A 17,008-nucleotide genomic window follows, 5' to 3' on the forward strand; every position below is an offset into this window, starting at 1 on the left:
AAAGAACAGATCACATTCAAAACACTGTCAATCACCCACAGGTGCCTCTCCAACAATGCCCCCCCTTACCTTGCACAGAAATTCACCAAATCACAGTCAACAAGGTCGACCAGTACCACCTATGCTAACCAGCTCATCCTGCCTAAATTCAGACTGGTCAGAGTGGGTGACTCTTGCTTCCTAGTCATTGCAGCAAAACCATGGAACACACTACCCCTCACTTTGAGAGCCGAACAACTATACTGGACCTTCTGAAAATTACTGAAAACCTGGCTCTTCACATAGAGCACCTACCATATGTCCTACATATGACTTTCCGGAGCACCTGCCCATGTGTCCAACATATGACTTTCCGACATCCAACCTGTTCTGCAACAGCGCCTTGATGCCCTTGGGTTTAGCGCGTGATATAAATGTAAAAACAAATAAATACAGGTTGACCATTCTGCCCATTCCAGCATGTAGATAGAGGGTGTCCTGCTAGTTTCTATGATGCCATCTAGTGAACAGCCACATTTTCAGAGATTTTCTGAAGACTAGGTGATCGTCATCTGTGTGGAGTCGCCTCGCCATTGAGTTCCACAAGTTGGTTGATAGGAAAGAGGAGGAGGATCTTGAAGGTACTCTATTTACCAACTTCTGAAGGATGAAGGGCAAAGACGACTCAGGCACAATTCAAATGTGTGTCTTAAGACTGCATATAGACGCCAGAGGTGCACGCAGCTCTTGGCTTATGTCATCTAAGGGCTCAGATGTTCACACCCTTGCTTTCAGCACACTTTGCATTCTTGACCAGTAATTGAAGTTTTAGTTTCAGACCACAAAACCATGTTTATAAGTACCAGAATGTTTAAGAACCCGAATGCAATGGGATAACTGGTTTACCATCTCAGACCCAACATGCACTAATTTGAGAGATATTTAATCTCCCTGCTGGGTTATAAATGTGATGGGCACCTACGCTTAGTCGCCGTCGTTTGACGAAGGCATGAAGCTTGTTGTTTTGCACGATGGGCATACAAGCAAGAGACACCATTTCTTTATTTTTAAATATAATGTTTACAGTTTTGTTAAACATCAGAACCAGTACATAACACATCAGAAAAACATCTTCTACACACAAACATTTTGTGTTAGGTTTGCAAACTCTTCCCTCTGTTGGGACTTCCTGACATGTATTAACACAGAATTACATGTAATTTGCTAATCCCCCTTATTTCATCTTCCCAATCCATCCTGGTTGGTTAGTCACTTGGTGTTGCACCTTCTTATCCTAACAGTTTATATTTCCTACCACCCTAGCCCCCAGATCTGGGCTGACTTTGAAGGAACACACTTGCCACGTCCTACCAGCTGTGATGGAATATCATTCCTAGCGATACTGGGCTAGGCCTACCCAGGGGAGTTGCTAGGTCTAGAAAAGACCCGGGGCTACGCTGATGTCGGAACTGTCAGGACTGGGGGCTAGCTAGTCTTTTGGCTGTAGCTCCTGAGATTCTATCCGGGGCTACAACCAAAAGATCAGGGGCTGTAGCCCCCTTAGCCCCCCCCTAGCAACGCCCCTGGGCCTACCTCTAGGGTGGCTGCATCCTAGGGTCCTGGAGACTCCCTTCCCGATGCCACATATTCCCCTTACTTGTCTCCATGTTTTGACATAAATTTGAACCATTCCATCTCTGTCCTTGGAGGCTTCTTGTAGCCAGGCCATGAGTTTCTCCATCAAATACAGTTCTTTGGCTTCTCCTAGACATTCTGTTTTTGAGGGGAGCTGGGCCCTTTTCCAGCTTTGGGCCAAGCACGCCCTGGCTGCCAAGAGTAAGTGATGTGGCATGTGCAGTAGCTTACATAATCCATCCCTCACATTAAACAGGCCACATAGTATTCGCGTTGGGTCTTTAACCCTTTCCAATCCTTCCACTTCTTTAAGCCATGATAACACTTTAGCCCACTACACCTGAGTATAGAGTATGTTTACAAGACTACCGCATGTGGGAATACGTTCCTCTTTGCCCACATCGTATCCAACACTCCTCTCTAGTATACTGGTAAATTCTGGGAAACCTCCCTGGGTGTAACTGCCATCTGTGCAGCAGTTTAATGGCATGTAATTTAAATTGTGCCGACTGTGATACCTTGTATGACCTAAAACAAATTTTCCCCATGGTTTTTCTGATTTGAGAATGCCCAACTCTCCTTCCCATTTGCTTTTTAAGACATCTGGGGTTTGCATCTCTCTAATAGATTTGACAGTGCCGGAATTAAGCCCCCGTTAGTGATGTGTGTTAAGTACTGCTATTAATTTTGTCAACAGCCTTGAGACTAACACCCTCCATACTGAGATGTTCCCTATGTTCAGCCCCTGTTCAGCATGACCACCTCAATGAACTTTCCCTCATCCCATAACGGACCCATGCGCTCTAGTCCTGCTTTGAACCATGTTTGAAAGTCTCCTGTGTTTGGTAATTCCTCTATTAATGGCAGTGTCCATAAACAACACATTGGAGACAGTCAGGCAGTGAGCCTATCTGCCATTCCCCTTTTTCTCCACGCCTCCCAGGGAACTTTAGAATTGGATGCTCCATGACTCTCTCTGGTATGGAGCGGGATGGAACCTATGACCATTCCCCTAGAGTAACTGAACTCAGCAAGTAATTTTCCATACCAATCCATTGAGGGATCAAGATTAAGTCTCAGACACAGTGGCCCTCATTACGACCCAGGCGGTAAGGGGTTTACGCCGGCGTAAACTTCGCCGACCCTTACCGCCTGAGTACGAGTTCCCTTAGCGCCATGGCGGATTTAACACCTGCTTTTAGCAGGTGTTAAAATCCATGGCGCTAAGGGACCTCGTTGTTAATTACGCCACCGTAATTTACGGTGGCGTAATTAACGCCTTCCCCACTCCCATTATGCCCTATGGGGCAAAAATGGGAATGGGGAAGGGTAAATGGGGATTGGGGACTTACCGCCCCACCAAGGTCGGAATGGGGCGGTAAGTCCGCCAACCACCATGGCGGAGTTGGCAGCTTAGCGCCATGGACCATGGTGCTAATAGCACCATGGTTCTCCGCCAAGGTCGTAATGAGGGCCAGTGTAATTTTTGGCGATTTCCACAGACCTTTATCAGAGGACAATTAGGGATTGGGGGAAATCCTACCTATCCCTACCTCTATGAGGGGTTCCCTGCCTCAACATAATGAATCCTGTGTCAGGATTTCAAAATCAAGAGTTCTCTGTCCAAAATCCTAAAATGGCCCTCTCACACTAAAACTTAATATAACTGGACAGAGAAGCGTCTTTGTGCTGCACACCAACAGCTTCTTCCCAAAGTTGAGAACTTAAAGACTTTAAGGTAAAGAAAAGACAACAAAGTTCTAGGCAGAGAAGGGTTCTTCCCTTCCCCCTGAATCTTTCCAGTTATTGTATACAATCCCCTAAGAGGATGGTTCTTCCCTCGTTTTATTTTATCAATTAGCACAAATATTCACAATGTCACTTATTTTATTTTTTTTGTTCATTTTGAAAGCGCTCACAAAGCCCGCAGGCATCAAGGCGCTGTTACAGGAATTTCTTTTTTTGTTTGTTGCGTAATTGTTTTTTTTGGTCTTATTTGCATATTTATAACACGCTTAAATACCCAGAGGTTTCTAAGTGCGGACCCGGGGATTGAACCTGTGTTTCTTCGTGTCATCTTGTTTCCAATGCGAGCACGTTGCCTGAGCTATCCTCCCAGGACTTATATATTTCACAGTTCGTTCTTTGGACCTCTGATATCTGGTTACAGAAAAAAGGGGTATGGTTCTTCCCTTATGATCCACCAAAACAAAGTGGGGATCTCTTCTCCAGTTCTCTCAGCTACCCACAACTTCAAAGAGGAGGGTGGGAGGGGGTGTCTCTGCCCCGGTTTTCCAATTCCTGGTTTACTCGTCTGCCAGAGTTTTTGCTTTGCTACTTGGTTGCGAGTCCCAGACTCGCTGTGTGCATGGTTTACTCTCCTGTCAGGGCTTTTACTTTTCTGCTTGGGTGTGGTTCCCAGGCTCGCTGTGTGCCTGGTTTACTCTCCTACCAGGGCTTTTAAAATCTGTTTAATATTTTCCTGTAAAGGCCAGGTTTCCTTTCTTTACTTGCATTTTCTTGTTTTTGTATTGAGGTGATTATCTTATATTTTGGGTCACTGACCCTTCTCCAGTTAAGCTTAATGCCCCATTTCTACTCTTAGGGCTTCTGTTAACTGCTAAGGGTACACAGCATTTAGCCTGAAGCGCCCCAGTGTCAGATTCTCCTTCTCTGGATTTACTGGTTGTCTTTGGCCACTTTGGCATCCCTGACGTCTCTTTGATTCTTCTGCGGTCCATCTTCTGACTGGGAGCATGTCTCGTTGCTCTCTCCGTGTTCCCCTCGTCTTGACCTTCGCTCTGCGGTTCTGGCTGCTCCTCCTGGCAGCGTGTTGAACACTTCTTGGCTCAACCCCTCTGGACGCCGTCTTCGCCCATTCCCATGCCTAGGACTGCTTCACTTCCTCCCATGTCCCAACCAGCATTAGGAGGCTTCTTGCTCAGGTGTTCTGCTTTTGAACTTCCCGGCACCTGTCAGTAACTTCCATCGACTAAACCGTGGCGTTGGTTTGCTACTCTTGGTGATCGTCATTACTCCACTCCTCCTCCTTGTCTCAGTGTTGAAAAGGGGGGGAGGAATAGATGACTCTCATTACTGATTGTCTCTGCATTATCTGAGAGAAGAACAGGTATACGATTGGTTGTCAACAATTATTGGAGGTTCTTTATCCACATTACAATATACCCTATAGGCCCTATAAAAATGGTGAACATGTGAATAACTGCTATTCAAAGATATGGGTAAAGTCTTATTCTGGTCCCCTGTTTTCACTTTGCTTCCCCAAGAGTTGCTCTCCCCCATGTGATCCCCTCACAGATGGCCACCCCCAGGGTCAGCTTCTGCCTTTGCCTGGTCACAGAAGGGCGGATTTCCCTTGAAGACCAAGCTACGAGTTCACTATTTCATCACAGTGGTCATACAGCACCCAGAGCTGTACCACCAGAAAGTATTGTGATGAATCTGATGATTCCTCCCAGAAACCTGGTCTGGAACCCTCATGTGGCCAGGGAAAGGCAGACGCTCCCTTATCCTGACCCTGGGGGGGGTGTATTGTGGGAGGTTCACATAGCGGGGAAACAGACCAGGGAGGCTGGGAAACTCCCCCCCCCCCCCCGTTTAACTGTCCCTGTAATCCCACTTTTTTATGGCTGTTTGCCAAACTGAAGAAGTTAAAAGAAACAACTTTGCTGAAGGGGACTATAAATCATCCCATAATCTCATGAGTACTGGGATGAGGAAGAGGGCTAAAGAGGCATGATGTATCAGTAGTCAAGCAATTAAGCCTAACAGCCCACACCTGAAGGAACCAAGGAGGCATAAAAGGCCCCCTTAGGTGCGGGCAATTGCAAGGAGCTGAAACTGTGACTGTAGTGCGAGCTGTAGCAGTAATAGCAGAAAGAAGGCACAAGGCTGGCAAGCCAAGCAGAAGTGGGAGAACAAGAGGGCCGACAGAATGTGGATACAGCAGATTTCACCTGCTTGATCTGAAAGGGTCCTGTTCCCCCAAGCTCTGAAGTACAGAGGCTGTGCAGGAGAGCTGTCTTAACCCATGTGAGCCTGATTGGTGTGGTTGTGGTGCAGCCAACATGCTGGAGACCAAGGTGAAGAGCAGTTATTAAGCCGTTGGTCTTAGGAGAGGCGAGGAGCAGTTATCAATCCGTGTGTTTTAGGAGCTCCAGAAACGTGTGGCCGGACTAGAAACCCCTTCAGAGAGGAAGGGTGTGGGACCCTAAGGACCCAGAAGCAGTAAAAGCTGTCTCAGAAGTTGTGGAAGCGGTGCGACCCTCAGAGCAAGTGTTAAGGAAGCTTGTGAGTGAAGCCTGGCATTCTAATACCTTGTGCGAGCATTGCTTGCAACAGTATCCAGTTCCATATTCACTTGCATAGGGTTTACAGCAAGCTGAAGTTGTTGCAGTTGTAATGCTTGAACAATGGCAAAATAGCACTCACGTATATTAGAAAAGTCCTTTTACTTGCATGAAGAGCCAACACTGCTTAACCCCTTTGTTAAACTTTTAAAAGACTAAGGGCCTCATTTTGAGGTTGGCGATAAACTGCTGGTGTGACTGACTGGTTGCCGCCAGCCCTGTAACACCGAATCTGGTGCCTGACTTCCCGGTGCCACCAGGACATTACAAGTCCTGGTGGCGGGGGAAATCAGGCGCCGGATTTCGTAAGTCCCCATTCCCATAGAGTACCATATGACTCTATGGGAGTGGGGAGACGGAAGCACTGGCACCATTCCTAAAGGTGCCAGTGCTTCCGTGATGACTCTGCCTACCAGGGCTGATGCGCCCAAAAGGGTCAGACCTGTTAGGCACAGAGACCCCAGCAGTCAGACTCGTAGTCTGGTGGTCTGGAAACAAGGGTGCCGGTAAGCTTGGCCCCTGTAGGCAGAGTCGTCACGGTGCTGGTGCTATCGGACTCTTTGGGAATGGGGACTTACGAAATTCCGCACCTGACGTCCCGTGCTGCCAGGACGTGTAATGTCCCAGTGGCACCGGGAAGTCGAGCGCCGGATTCAGTGTTACAGGGTTGGCGGCAACCTGCGGGTCGCACCAGCGGGTTACCGCCAACCTCATGATGAGGCCCTTTATCTTGTGAAAACTACATTAATAAGTGGTTGGGTGCACTTAATTGTGATTCCTAAAGGAAGACAGAACTCTATTCTTTCCTTTAATGCGGCATACATTTCATATATAAGAAGATAAAGTGAATTTACTATTGAAAAAGAAAGCAAGAATTGCCCAAGCCAAGAGTCTCCCCATATTAAGAGTGACACCAACCTTTTTAATAGTTAAGAGCAATTTAAATGTTAATATGAATCTAATAACAGTTCAACTGGCCCAAGATACATGTGTGCAAGTATGACCTGAAGATAAGAGTGGTACCAAGGCTTCTGGGTAATCACTTGGACTGATAGATGGCAGAAAGGTGAAGATAACGTTGGGTAAGTGATACTGGCTGCTTATGAATACTATTTTGAAGTGGACACAACCTGTATTGCCAGAGACTGTGGAAGACAGAGAGAAGTAAAGTCTTAAAGCCATACCCAGGTTGTTATTGTGGCAGACAGACAAGAGATGCAAAGAGGCTGCCCCTTTTGAACAGAGATACTTTTTCCTACTTGAAGGTGTTGAAGTACTTTAAAGTGAGTCTTGTCGAAGCCTGTCTGAAAGTACAAATCGCTGAAGTTGTGGTAGTAGTCCAAACTACTGATGTTGTGGTGGTATATCAGATTGTGGTAGCCTAAACAACGTGGAGTACTGTGAGACAAAGGTGACTGTGCTCATGGTGAATCAAGTAGAAGTGAAGTTGTTGAATTGGAATCAGCAGCTCTGAGAAGTCATTCTGACAAATATACCATTGTGAATTCTAAAACTGTAGCTAAGCAAATACTAACTGGTAACCAAGAGCTGTGTCTCACTGACAGTTGTAGATATTGCATTTCTTTTTAACTGTGGAATATCTTCTTGAAGAAGTGACAAAGATGTGTGGCTGGAATATCAATTGGTGCTATTTCGTGGAAGTGGAAAGTGGATATTTTACCAAGGAGAAAAGATTTGCTATCATTGGAACTTTGGTTAACAAACCTTTACTTTGACTTTGAAACATCAAGAATTGATTTCAGACTCTTATCTACAATCATACCTCAACTCTTTCTTTGGTTGAACATTAGCAGAATTGACAGTGAATCCTGGGGAAGGGGATTTACCCAGGACATTAGAAGGTTATTGAGAAACTGTGAATGTTGTTCAGATTATGTTGTACTGCCATATATTTTCTTTGTGTATTTGTTGCTTAGTGTGAGGGCCAGATTTCCTGTGTGAGTGTTTTCCCTTAGCTTTGGTTAGGCAGGCAAATCCTCAGCAGAGTAGGGATAGTGAGGTGTTTTACTGCATTTCTCTTGAGAATAAAATGTAATGTTTTGATAAATCATCGAACAGTTGTCTACCTCGCATTACTGACCCCTCACAGTATCCCTCCAGCACCGGGAAGCCTACTCCCCCTGATTCCAGTGCACTTATCAGTCTCCTATATGGGATCCTTGGTCGCTTATCATGCCATAAAAAGCGAAGCAACGATAACCACATTTCCGTCAGGAATTGTCTGGGGATGGCTACCAGAAGCATGGTGAACAAACACAATATACGGGGTAATATTTTCATCTTCACTGTATTCATCCTTCCCATCCACCCTAAGCTGGTACCTCACCACCTTTCTAGATCTGCCCATATTGTTTCCCACTGGCGTGGGAAGTTGCTCTGGAACAAAGAATCCATGTCTCTCGAAATCCACAACCCCAGGTATTTCAGTTTATAAGTACAAATCTTAAAAGGGAAGTCATTGACCAGTTGCTCCGTCAAATTGGGTGAACACCCTATCAGGAGGAGCTGAGATGTGTCTGCGTTAACTTTGAACCCCATTAACCTTTCATATTCTTGCAGAGTATCCTGCAGGGCCTGTATCGACTCCTTGGGCCATGTGAGGAAAAACATTGTCATCTGCAAACAGGCCCAATTTATACTCCTTGTCGCAGATTTGCACCTCGTGTAAGCCCTCTTTGTCTTATGATTGCCGCCAGGGGTTCGATGACCAGAGCAAACAGCAGTGGGGACAAAGAGCCACCCTGGCACATTTCCTTGTATAGGGAAATGTTCTCAGATAATGTTCTGTTAACCCTTAGTGCTGCATTGGGCACTGAATATATTTCCCCCACCCATCTCAGGTAATGTCGGCCAAACCTTTTCATCATCCCTCTCAAGAAGGGCCAGCTAGCCTGGTCAAACGCCTTCTCAGAATCTAGCGATAAGATAACTGGGTCAGTCGGCTCCTCCCCTGCCATGTATATCAGGTTCAGTGCTTTCCTAATGTTATCCACCCCCTGTCTGCCCACAACAAACCAAACTTGGTCTGTGTGAAGTCTGGAAGTATACCCACCAGTCTAGTAACTAGGACCCTCATTAGTGCATCAACATTCAGGAGTGAAATGGGCGCACAATTGTGGGTCTTTACCTTTCCTATGAATGAGTGTGATCAGTGCCTGTAAGAAAGTTGGAGGTACATTCTCTTCCTCCAAGATTTCTTTAAATAGGCTTGCTAATTTAGGGCCAGGAGTTTCAGAAACTTCTTATAAAAGCCCACTGTAAACCCATCCAGGCCCAGTTCCTTTCCGAACTTCATCCCTGAGACTGCACATATAACCTCCTTACGGGTAATCTTGCCCTCTAATTTCAATAATTGTGCTTCACTGAGTTGTGGTGTCTGAATCTCATTTAGGTAACTAGCAATGCCGGGCTCTGGGATGCTCTCCCCTGCGCTGTATAACTTTGAATAATAGTCTGTAAAAGTGCCAGCAATCTCCTTGGACCCTATGCAGATTCACACAGTCTGTGTCTTGACACTCCTGATTCTCCTTTCTGTCCTCTGTCTCTGTATCATCCTAGATAGCCTGGAGTCAGCCTTCTCCCCTTTCTCATAATATCTTAGTTTTTCGGAATTCGTTTTTATAGGTTTCTGCTGACTGCAGCTCTCTTAGCTGTGTTTGGAGCCCCTTAATGTGGTCTGTCAAATCTTCTTCCACCACCTGCTGTGAACCCAATTTACTTTCAAGTTCCCTTAATTGCTCCTGCAGTTTATATTGTACCAATCCCCTCTCTCTTCAGCTAAGGCAGTGATACTGGGCCTGCTGCTCAGTGTCCCACACCATCCCTGGCTGTGTACCCTTATCCTCATGTTCTTCAAAGAAAAGTTTGAAATGTTCGATTTAAGCCTCCAACTCTGTCCTAAATACCGGGTCTCTAAAGAGAGTTTCATTACATTGCCACCTCCAAGTTCCTGGTTCATCCTGAGGTAAATCCAGCTTTGTCACCACCATATCATGTTCTGACCACACTATTGGCACTATTATTCCCATACTAATCACATGGCTTTGATGCTCCTAAACAAAAATGTAATCCAGTCTCGAGTAGCTCATGTGAGCCTGGGAGAAAAATGTACATGCCTGAAGCTGTGGATTAGCCTATCTCCAACAGCCCACCTGACCCCACCTGTGTGGTAGGGCCTCCATCCCGCTCCTGGCTTGTCCTTGTCCTCCCCGCTCCAAGTGGGCCTTAGAGAGAGCCTGTCTGCATCTGGATGCAGGACCATGTTGAAGTCCCCTCCAACAATAAGAATGCCCTCCCCACACGCATGGATCTCTTAGCCCGCTTCATAAAAAAGCAGGGTAGTGTCACCTGCAACCTTTTTATAGTTCCCTTTAACATCAATAGCCTGCCTTCCAATTCTCTCTTTATATTGGGGTTCACCATCTTAGAGCATCTGGAAATCAATATTCCTGTTCCTGCCTTCTTCGTGTCTTCTGAGGCCCAGTAAGACTCCTGCAAACCTGAGCTCCCTTTCCTTCCTTTCATTGCTTGGACACTCAGTCTCTGGAATTTCCTGAAACTTGGGATTTTCATTCTGTCCTTCCCATCGGTATCACTTTTGTTTTGGGTGGACACCGGTCCTGTCACAATTCTCTTCTGTCCTTCATCCCCACCCAACACCTCCTTTGTGGCCTGGAGTATCTCTTCCATTTGGGAAAGTTGGAAGGGCTTCCCCTCAAGTTAAAAAAAACCAACGCAAATGGGTAGGCCCATCTATATGTGATTCCCTTCTGCCAAAGCTATTCCGTCAGTGGATGGCATTCCTTCCATTTTGCCAGGGTCAGTGATGACAAATTCTGATAAATCTAAGTGTTCAACTTCTTATAGTTGAACAGTTTCACCTCCTTTGCCTTCTTCAGTATCTGGTCCTTGTCACAATAGCTGCAGCGTCCTATAACCACCGTTCTGGACCACCATGATGAGCAGGGCTCAAGTCGAGGGTACATGTGGGGGGACGGAGTCCACCCACTTTATTCTGTGGGGGGACTCTGTCCCCCCAGCTAAAATGAGACACATTGAATGTCCTCTTTGAATTTCTGTTATGCTCACCTGGCTCCCACAGGGGCGTCGATCTGAACTGGACAGCTGCGGTCTCCACCAATGTGATGCGTAGTGCCAAGATGACAGACTGGACTGGCCCACTTAGCTTCGTTTGCTTGGCCCGTAGGAGTATTCTTCTGCAAATGGAGAAAGGGAATTAACCACCCGTGGAATTGAGCGTTAACCCCCACCCCCGCTGTTCTCCCCACTGATCACCTTTAATGTCCCCTCTTATAGTCTCACCTGATGGTTTGGAAAGATGAGCTCTCCATCCTGCATTGAGCGCAGGGGCGCGTAGATAACCAGTTGCTTCACTGGTTAGAAGGAATAGGTGAGTTCCAGAACAATATTGACTCGGAGATTTCCGGCAAGACACCGTAGGTATATAGTTCGTAAGAGTTCAAATGTCTGACTTTCACTCTTGTCCGATTCCTTGCAGGTTGCAGCTTGACCCTAGCGAAGAGTTCCTCGTGGCAACCGGTTCAATAAAATAATGTCAGTATGTAACCTGTTGCTTTCTCCCTTATTCAGGTGCTGAGAGAAATTATAAGTCTCGGGGAATTTTGCCTCCGGCGGTAAAATTAGGTACGTCTGTTGTGGTGAGGAGGATTCCCCTTGTTTGTCCCTTTGTTTCACCTTGCTGTCCTTTTGTTTCCCCTTAGGGGCCGGGGTACGGCGAAGATGCGGTGGAGGCTGCGCCGACCCGTGAAGAGGAATAGTACACCTGGTGGTAAAATCAGGTAAGTCTATGGGGGGGGGGGGTAACTAGTGTTGCCTCTGTTTATTCCCTTGGCTCACCTTGCTGTTCTTGTGTTGCCCTTAGGTGCCGGAGTGCGGCGGGAACATGCAGAAGGATGCAGTGGATAGTGAAGATGCTGCGAAGGCCGGTGAGTTCAGCGTGGCGCTGCAGCAGGCGAGGCGACGCGCAAAAAATAACTTTTCTTCCAGCTGGAAGGCACGGTGGATCGGGAATTCAGGTAAGGATCAAAGGTATTGCTCTTGTTCTAACCTTTTCTCCTTCTTTCTCCCTTTTTCTAGGAGCTCCAGACTCGAGGCGGGCGTGGCAGAAGACTGGATGCAAACTTGCAGGCACGGTGAGCGTTACGCTGCTGGATGCAGAATAACGCGAAGCGTGTGCTGCTCTTCGGGCGTGGTTTAAATAGCCACCAAAGTAGTCCCAGTTAAGTATTCCTCCCCGACCCCACCCGAGTAAAAAAAATAGTCCTTAGGTAAAGTAGTCCCTTCCAAGCCTGTTTAGGCTTGGAGCTCTGCAGCATGGTCTGCATCAGGTACGTTTGCAGCATGGTCTGCATCAGGTAAGTTTTAATCTATCAGCCTGGCGCCTATGGCGCCACAACTGACTCTCCATATGAGCCTGGCGCCATAGACGCCAGGACTGCACCCAAATGGCCCCTAGCAGGGGTTGTTGGGCTTGCTTGGAATAACTTGATGCCTGCTGGACTTGATCTGGATCCCCGGGGGTAGGCATCATGACAATTTCTGAATTAAAACTGACCTCAGGGATCAAACCGCAGTTGGCAGATTTGTAGGCCGGACACACCACCACTAAACTATATAACTTGATGAAAAATTACAAACAACTAAAGGTGAAATGTCCTATTTCGGTACTGCAAGTCCCAGGGAAATATTTGTATTGGTTTTTGGAGTTTAAAACATGCACAATTTTTAACGTTTTCAAAAACACTATTAGAAGAAAATATCCTCTCTTGGTTTTGTGTGTGTGTTGATTTCATGAAAGTCAAATGCCATTTGTCCTGTTCTATTTGGGTGGTTATGCAAATCCAATTTAATAAAATGTGCATATTTCACCTTGATATGCTATTTTCTGGCGATGTCACATGCCATTGTGTTTGTTGATGAGTCCCCCCACTTTAATTTTTAGGACTTAACCACTGATGATGAGCCCTCCATTTGGAAGTTGAGGGGGGGCTCATCCTGGAAAAGAGCATTGATCAATTCACATACTTCCCTCTCCATATGCTCCTGGGTCTCTTCATCTGCCTCTGGGATCCCAAAGAACCGCAAGTTCCACCTCTGTTTCCTATTTTCTGCATCATCAGTTTTATTCTCCAAAGTTCTCGTGAGAGTGCCTAAAGCCGCCAGTTTGTGTTCATACTTTATCTCCAGGAGATCAGTAGACAGTTGATTGATCTCCAAGGCTTCGAGCAGTTCCTAAGCCCTATCCAACCGGTTTTTAAATCCTGCTATGGACGCCTGTACCTCTGATAGCATAGCTTTGATCTTGTTTCATGACCGTGTTTGTTGCACCCCTCACAGGGGTCGATTAGGGCCCCTGCTGCGGTGGCACCTCTGCCTCCATGATTTTTTCTCCTGGCCTGCACACAAAACATTGTAACTTTGCTCTTCAGTTGTCCCGGGCATGGTGGTGTTGCATGTATCTGGGCTCCCTACCTGTCCTTCCTGTGTCCCTCCTAAGGGGCAGCCCTGCTTTGACTTTCAGCCGGCTCATCCCTTTCTATGGGCCCAAAATGCTTCTGGCCGGCACTCCCCTGCAGCGGCTGACCTAGGCCTGTACCTGCACTCTCGTCTTCTCAGAGCGCCTCCACTCACATGCCTCCTTCATCTCTAGTCCCTTGGTGCTCCCTCTGCCTGCCGTCTGCCCCATGTGCATGGTCCAGGGCCTCCGCCCACTCACTGTGCCTCGCTGCTTGCCCACCTTCCCACGAGCGCTTTCTTAGGCCACTGCCACCTCCCTTTCTTCGCTGCCTCCCAGCCGACACAGTGCCTTTGACCCACTGTGTCTGACTCGTCTTGGGCCTCCCGGTGCTTGCCACACTTCTCCCCAAGCTCCATGGGGTCGTAGCCTGACCTCACCTTCAGCTCGGGTTCCCAGGAGGTTCCTATCGCCTTCCTGAGCTTCGCTGCTCAGGGACTCCCACCGCGCATCAGCCATTGGTTCCAGCCATTTCCTGATTAGGCCTCTGATGCCGTCCTACCTCCTCCTGAACCTCCCATACCTATATCTCAAAGCCACTTTAATCAGAGTTCGTAGGGGGACCGCTCAGTCTGTTGGGGGCGCACTCCACTGTGTTTTGAGGAGGAAAGGCCTCTCCTGCTTGGGAGGGAGAGTGCCAGTTTTCCAACACCATACATTTAATGAGAAGATACCACTCCTAGTTTAACCACCTAATAATATACATTCAGCAAGAGGCAGCGTGCTTTAACTAAAATAGACATCACTCTCTGCTCAACTTCAAATAATATGTAGTTGGAGATTGTGTTTAGCAGAAGAGACCTAATTCCCAGCTCAGCTTCAAATAGCATGCAGTCAAAGATAGTCAGATAAACAGACTAAGATATGATAATGATTTGTTATTCATATAGTGCTTACGCCTCAGCGCTGTACATCGAACATATTTACATGCATCATTGTCATGGAAGGATAACTCGGGGGCAACACACTCGCAATGGAAACAAGAGTACGTGGAGCAACACAAGTCTGATCCCAGGTCCGTGCTCAGAATCCTCTGGTATTAAGCACGTTAGAAATAACCAAATAAATATATATATGTGTATATCTATATATACATATATATTTGTGCAGAGATGCCTTTGGGTTTGATACGCTATATAAGCAACAAAATAAATAATCCAACCGAAGTTGGTACCATGGAAGGATGAAAGGCTGAGTTGCCCTTCCCGGGATTCGAACCTGTGACCTGCAGATCACACTTAGATTGCAGCAGCGACTGTTAACCCACTGAGACATCTAATGGCACCCATAGATATCACCCATAGGTGCAGAGTACAGGGGATAAAGGGGGGCAGTTCTTTAGTAACGGGGGTAGGAACCTGGCTTTGCCCCTGTAGAGAGGTTTACGGTTTTCTGTTTCTTGCCGTACATCCGAAAATAATCTGTGTGCAGTGTCAGCGTGGCTGGAGATAAACACTATTGGCTTTAAAGTCATTTACATTAACTGCACTGTTAGTAATGCAGTGATTTTGAGCACAATCATGGATCTATAGCTAATGCTGACTTCGTTCAAGGTACTGTGCAACACCCTAAAGTAGAAAGCTATCAAGGTAGCTCAGCAGGTGCAGTGATTATTGCTTATTGCTAAGAAGTTATATTTTTAAAGCTGACTGTAAATCTTACTTATTTAGTAAAGAATTGGAAAGTACTGTAAAATACATCATTCCGCCAGGGTTCATTTGGGCTGATTGCTTGCTCATACTCTGAACGGGAGTGGGGGAATTCCTGACCCCATAATGAAAATCAAAAGTTGGCACCCATGAACACACTGATCAATTTCCCAATAACTGCTGTCAGCACAATCAAAGCGTGGTTTTTCTATTAAGCAGTTTGACAGAAAACGGTATTTATGGCAACATAGATCTCCCCAGATCACAGAAAAACATGTACAACCCTGAAGGGTTTTAATATTTTCAATTGTGATTGAAAGTTATGATTCTATTAAAGACACAGAGGTGAAGGTTTATGCTCATCTCTACACTTCATTTCTTGAGCAGCAATGTAAAAAGATCACAACTATAACAAACAATAAAAGAACTACAATTCGCTCGAATATGATGTGATTTTGTAGTTTGTTCTTAATTGGTTCCTACTTTCACGTGACTTCCTGCAACCAATCGCAGTCCTTGAACCCATACAACTTCCCTCGACTTTCCTCCATCTTCCTCTTTCTTTAGCTGATCCATTAACTGTTAACTTGCGTCCCAACCGGTTAACGCTTCAAAATGAACTGACATCGTCTCCAAACCTTCATGACCCGGGAGCTCTGGGATCTGCACCTGCCAAATACAAATCCAACTATTGAAAACAACCATTGACTGGGCGGGCAATCTCATAAAATCAACAACATTCATGTAATTAATATTTTCATTTAAATTATCCATTCACTCCGTGACATTCCCCCTATGCGATTTGTAGGGTGGGATAATCCTTCACCTAGGTGTCTTTGATAGAATCAGGACTTTCTATTACGATAGTATTGAAAATCTGTATTCTATGTCAAGACCCGGAGGCTCGGATTATGCTAGTTTAAAGCTTACTCACCACCAACGTAGACACTTGGTCAATCGGTCAAAAGTAAACGTTTTTGAAAGTTGACTCATTTAACCAGTCAGCTGCTTTAAAAATGTCTCCCAATTGTGCCCCCATCCCGAATGCCCTGGATGCCATGGCAATTCTAATCAAATGTGCCCCATACTGTTCCACATCAATGCCTGCCTGCCGCATGCATCACTTTACCCATCTTGCTAAGGTAGCTGGAGGAACTGCTGAAAATGGCCTCATCACAGCTATTAATAACTGAGATTCCCTGTGGGTCTGAGCTGTCCTGACATGCATTCATATCCCTTTAGACATCTAACTGGGCAAAGTCAAGGCCTATCTGGAAAAGCTGCACATTCTACTGTCTTAATCCCAGTCTTTGTATTAATTGTTATATAAAAGGTGACGCCTGTTGGCAAAAAGGTTTTCCTATCCACCTCTAGTGCCCTGACATCAGAAACCCTTTTACATGAGAAAAGGCAGAGTAGCGTAGTCATCTTTGCCCACAAAGCCTTCCTGGACACATTTTCCTTGTCAGGCCATGTTTCAAATAACTTCAACATCTCGCTAACAGCCCAAAGACGCAAGTATTTTGGAGTTGGGGGCTTCATGATTTGTATCTGTTTAATCAATCTACAAACTAGCAGACGTTCCGCTATAGGGTTACCTTCCACTCTTTCATGGCCAGCTGAAATTGCTGAACGATGTGTTGATTGTCCGGTATGCCCTCCTCTATGCCGCCAATAGATCTAGAAAATTCACCACATGAATTTCACATGTTCGAACAGAATGAATGTACCTCTCCAGGCACCAGCTATGCCACTTAGACCAGGCGCCCTTATAGGTTTTTTTCGTTACGGGAGCCCAG

Source organism: Ambystoma mexicanum, chromosome 7p, assembly GCF_040938575.1.
Source record: "Ambystoma mexicanum isolate Mex_15411 chromosome 7p, UKY_AmexF1_1, whole genome shotgun sequence".
Classification (NCBI taxonomy): domain Eukaryota; kingdom Metazoa; phylum Chordata; class Amphibia; order Caudata; family Ambystomatidae; genus Ambystoma; species Ambystoma mexicanum.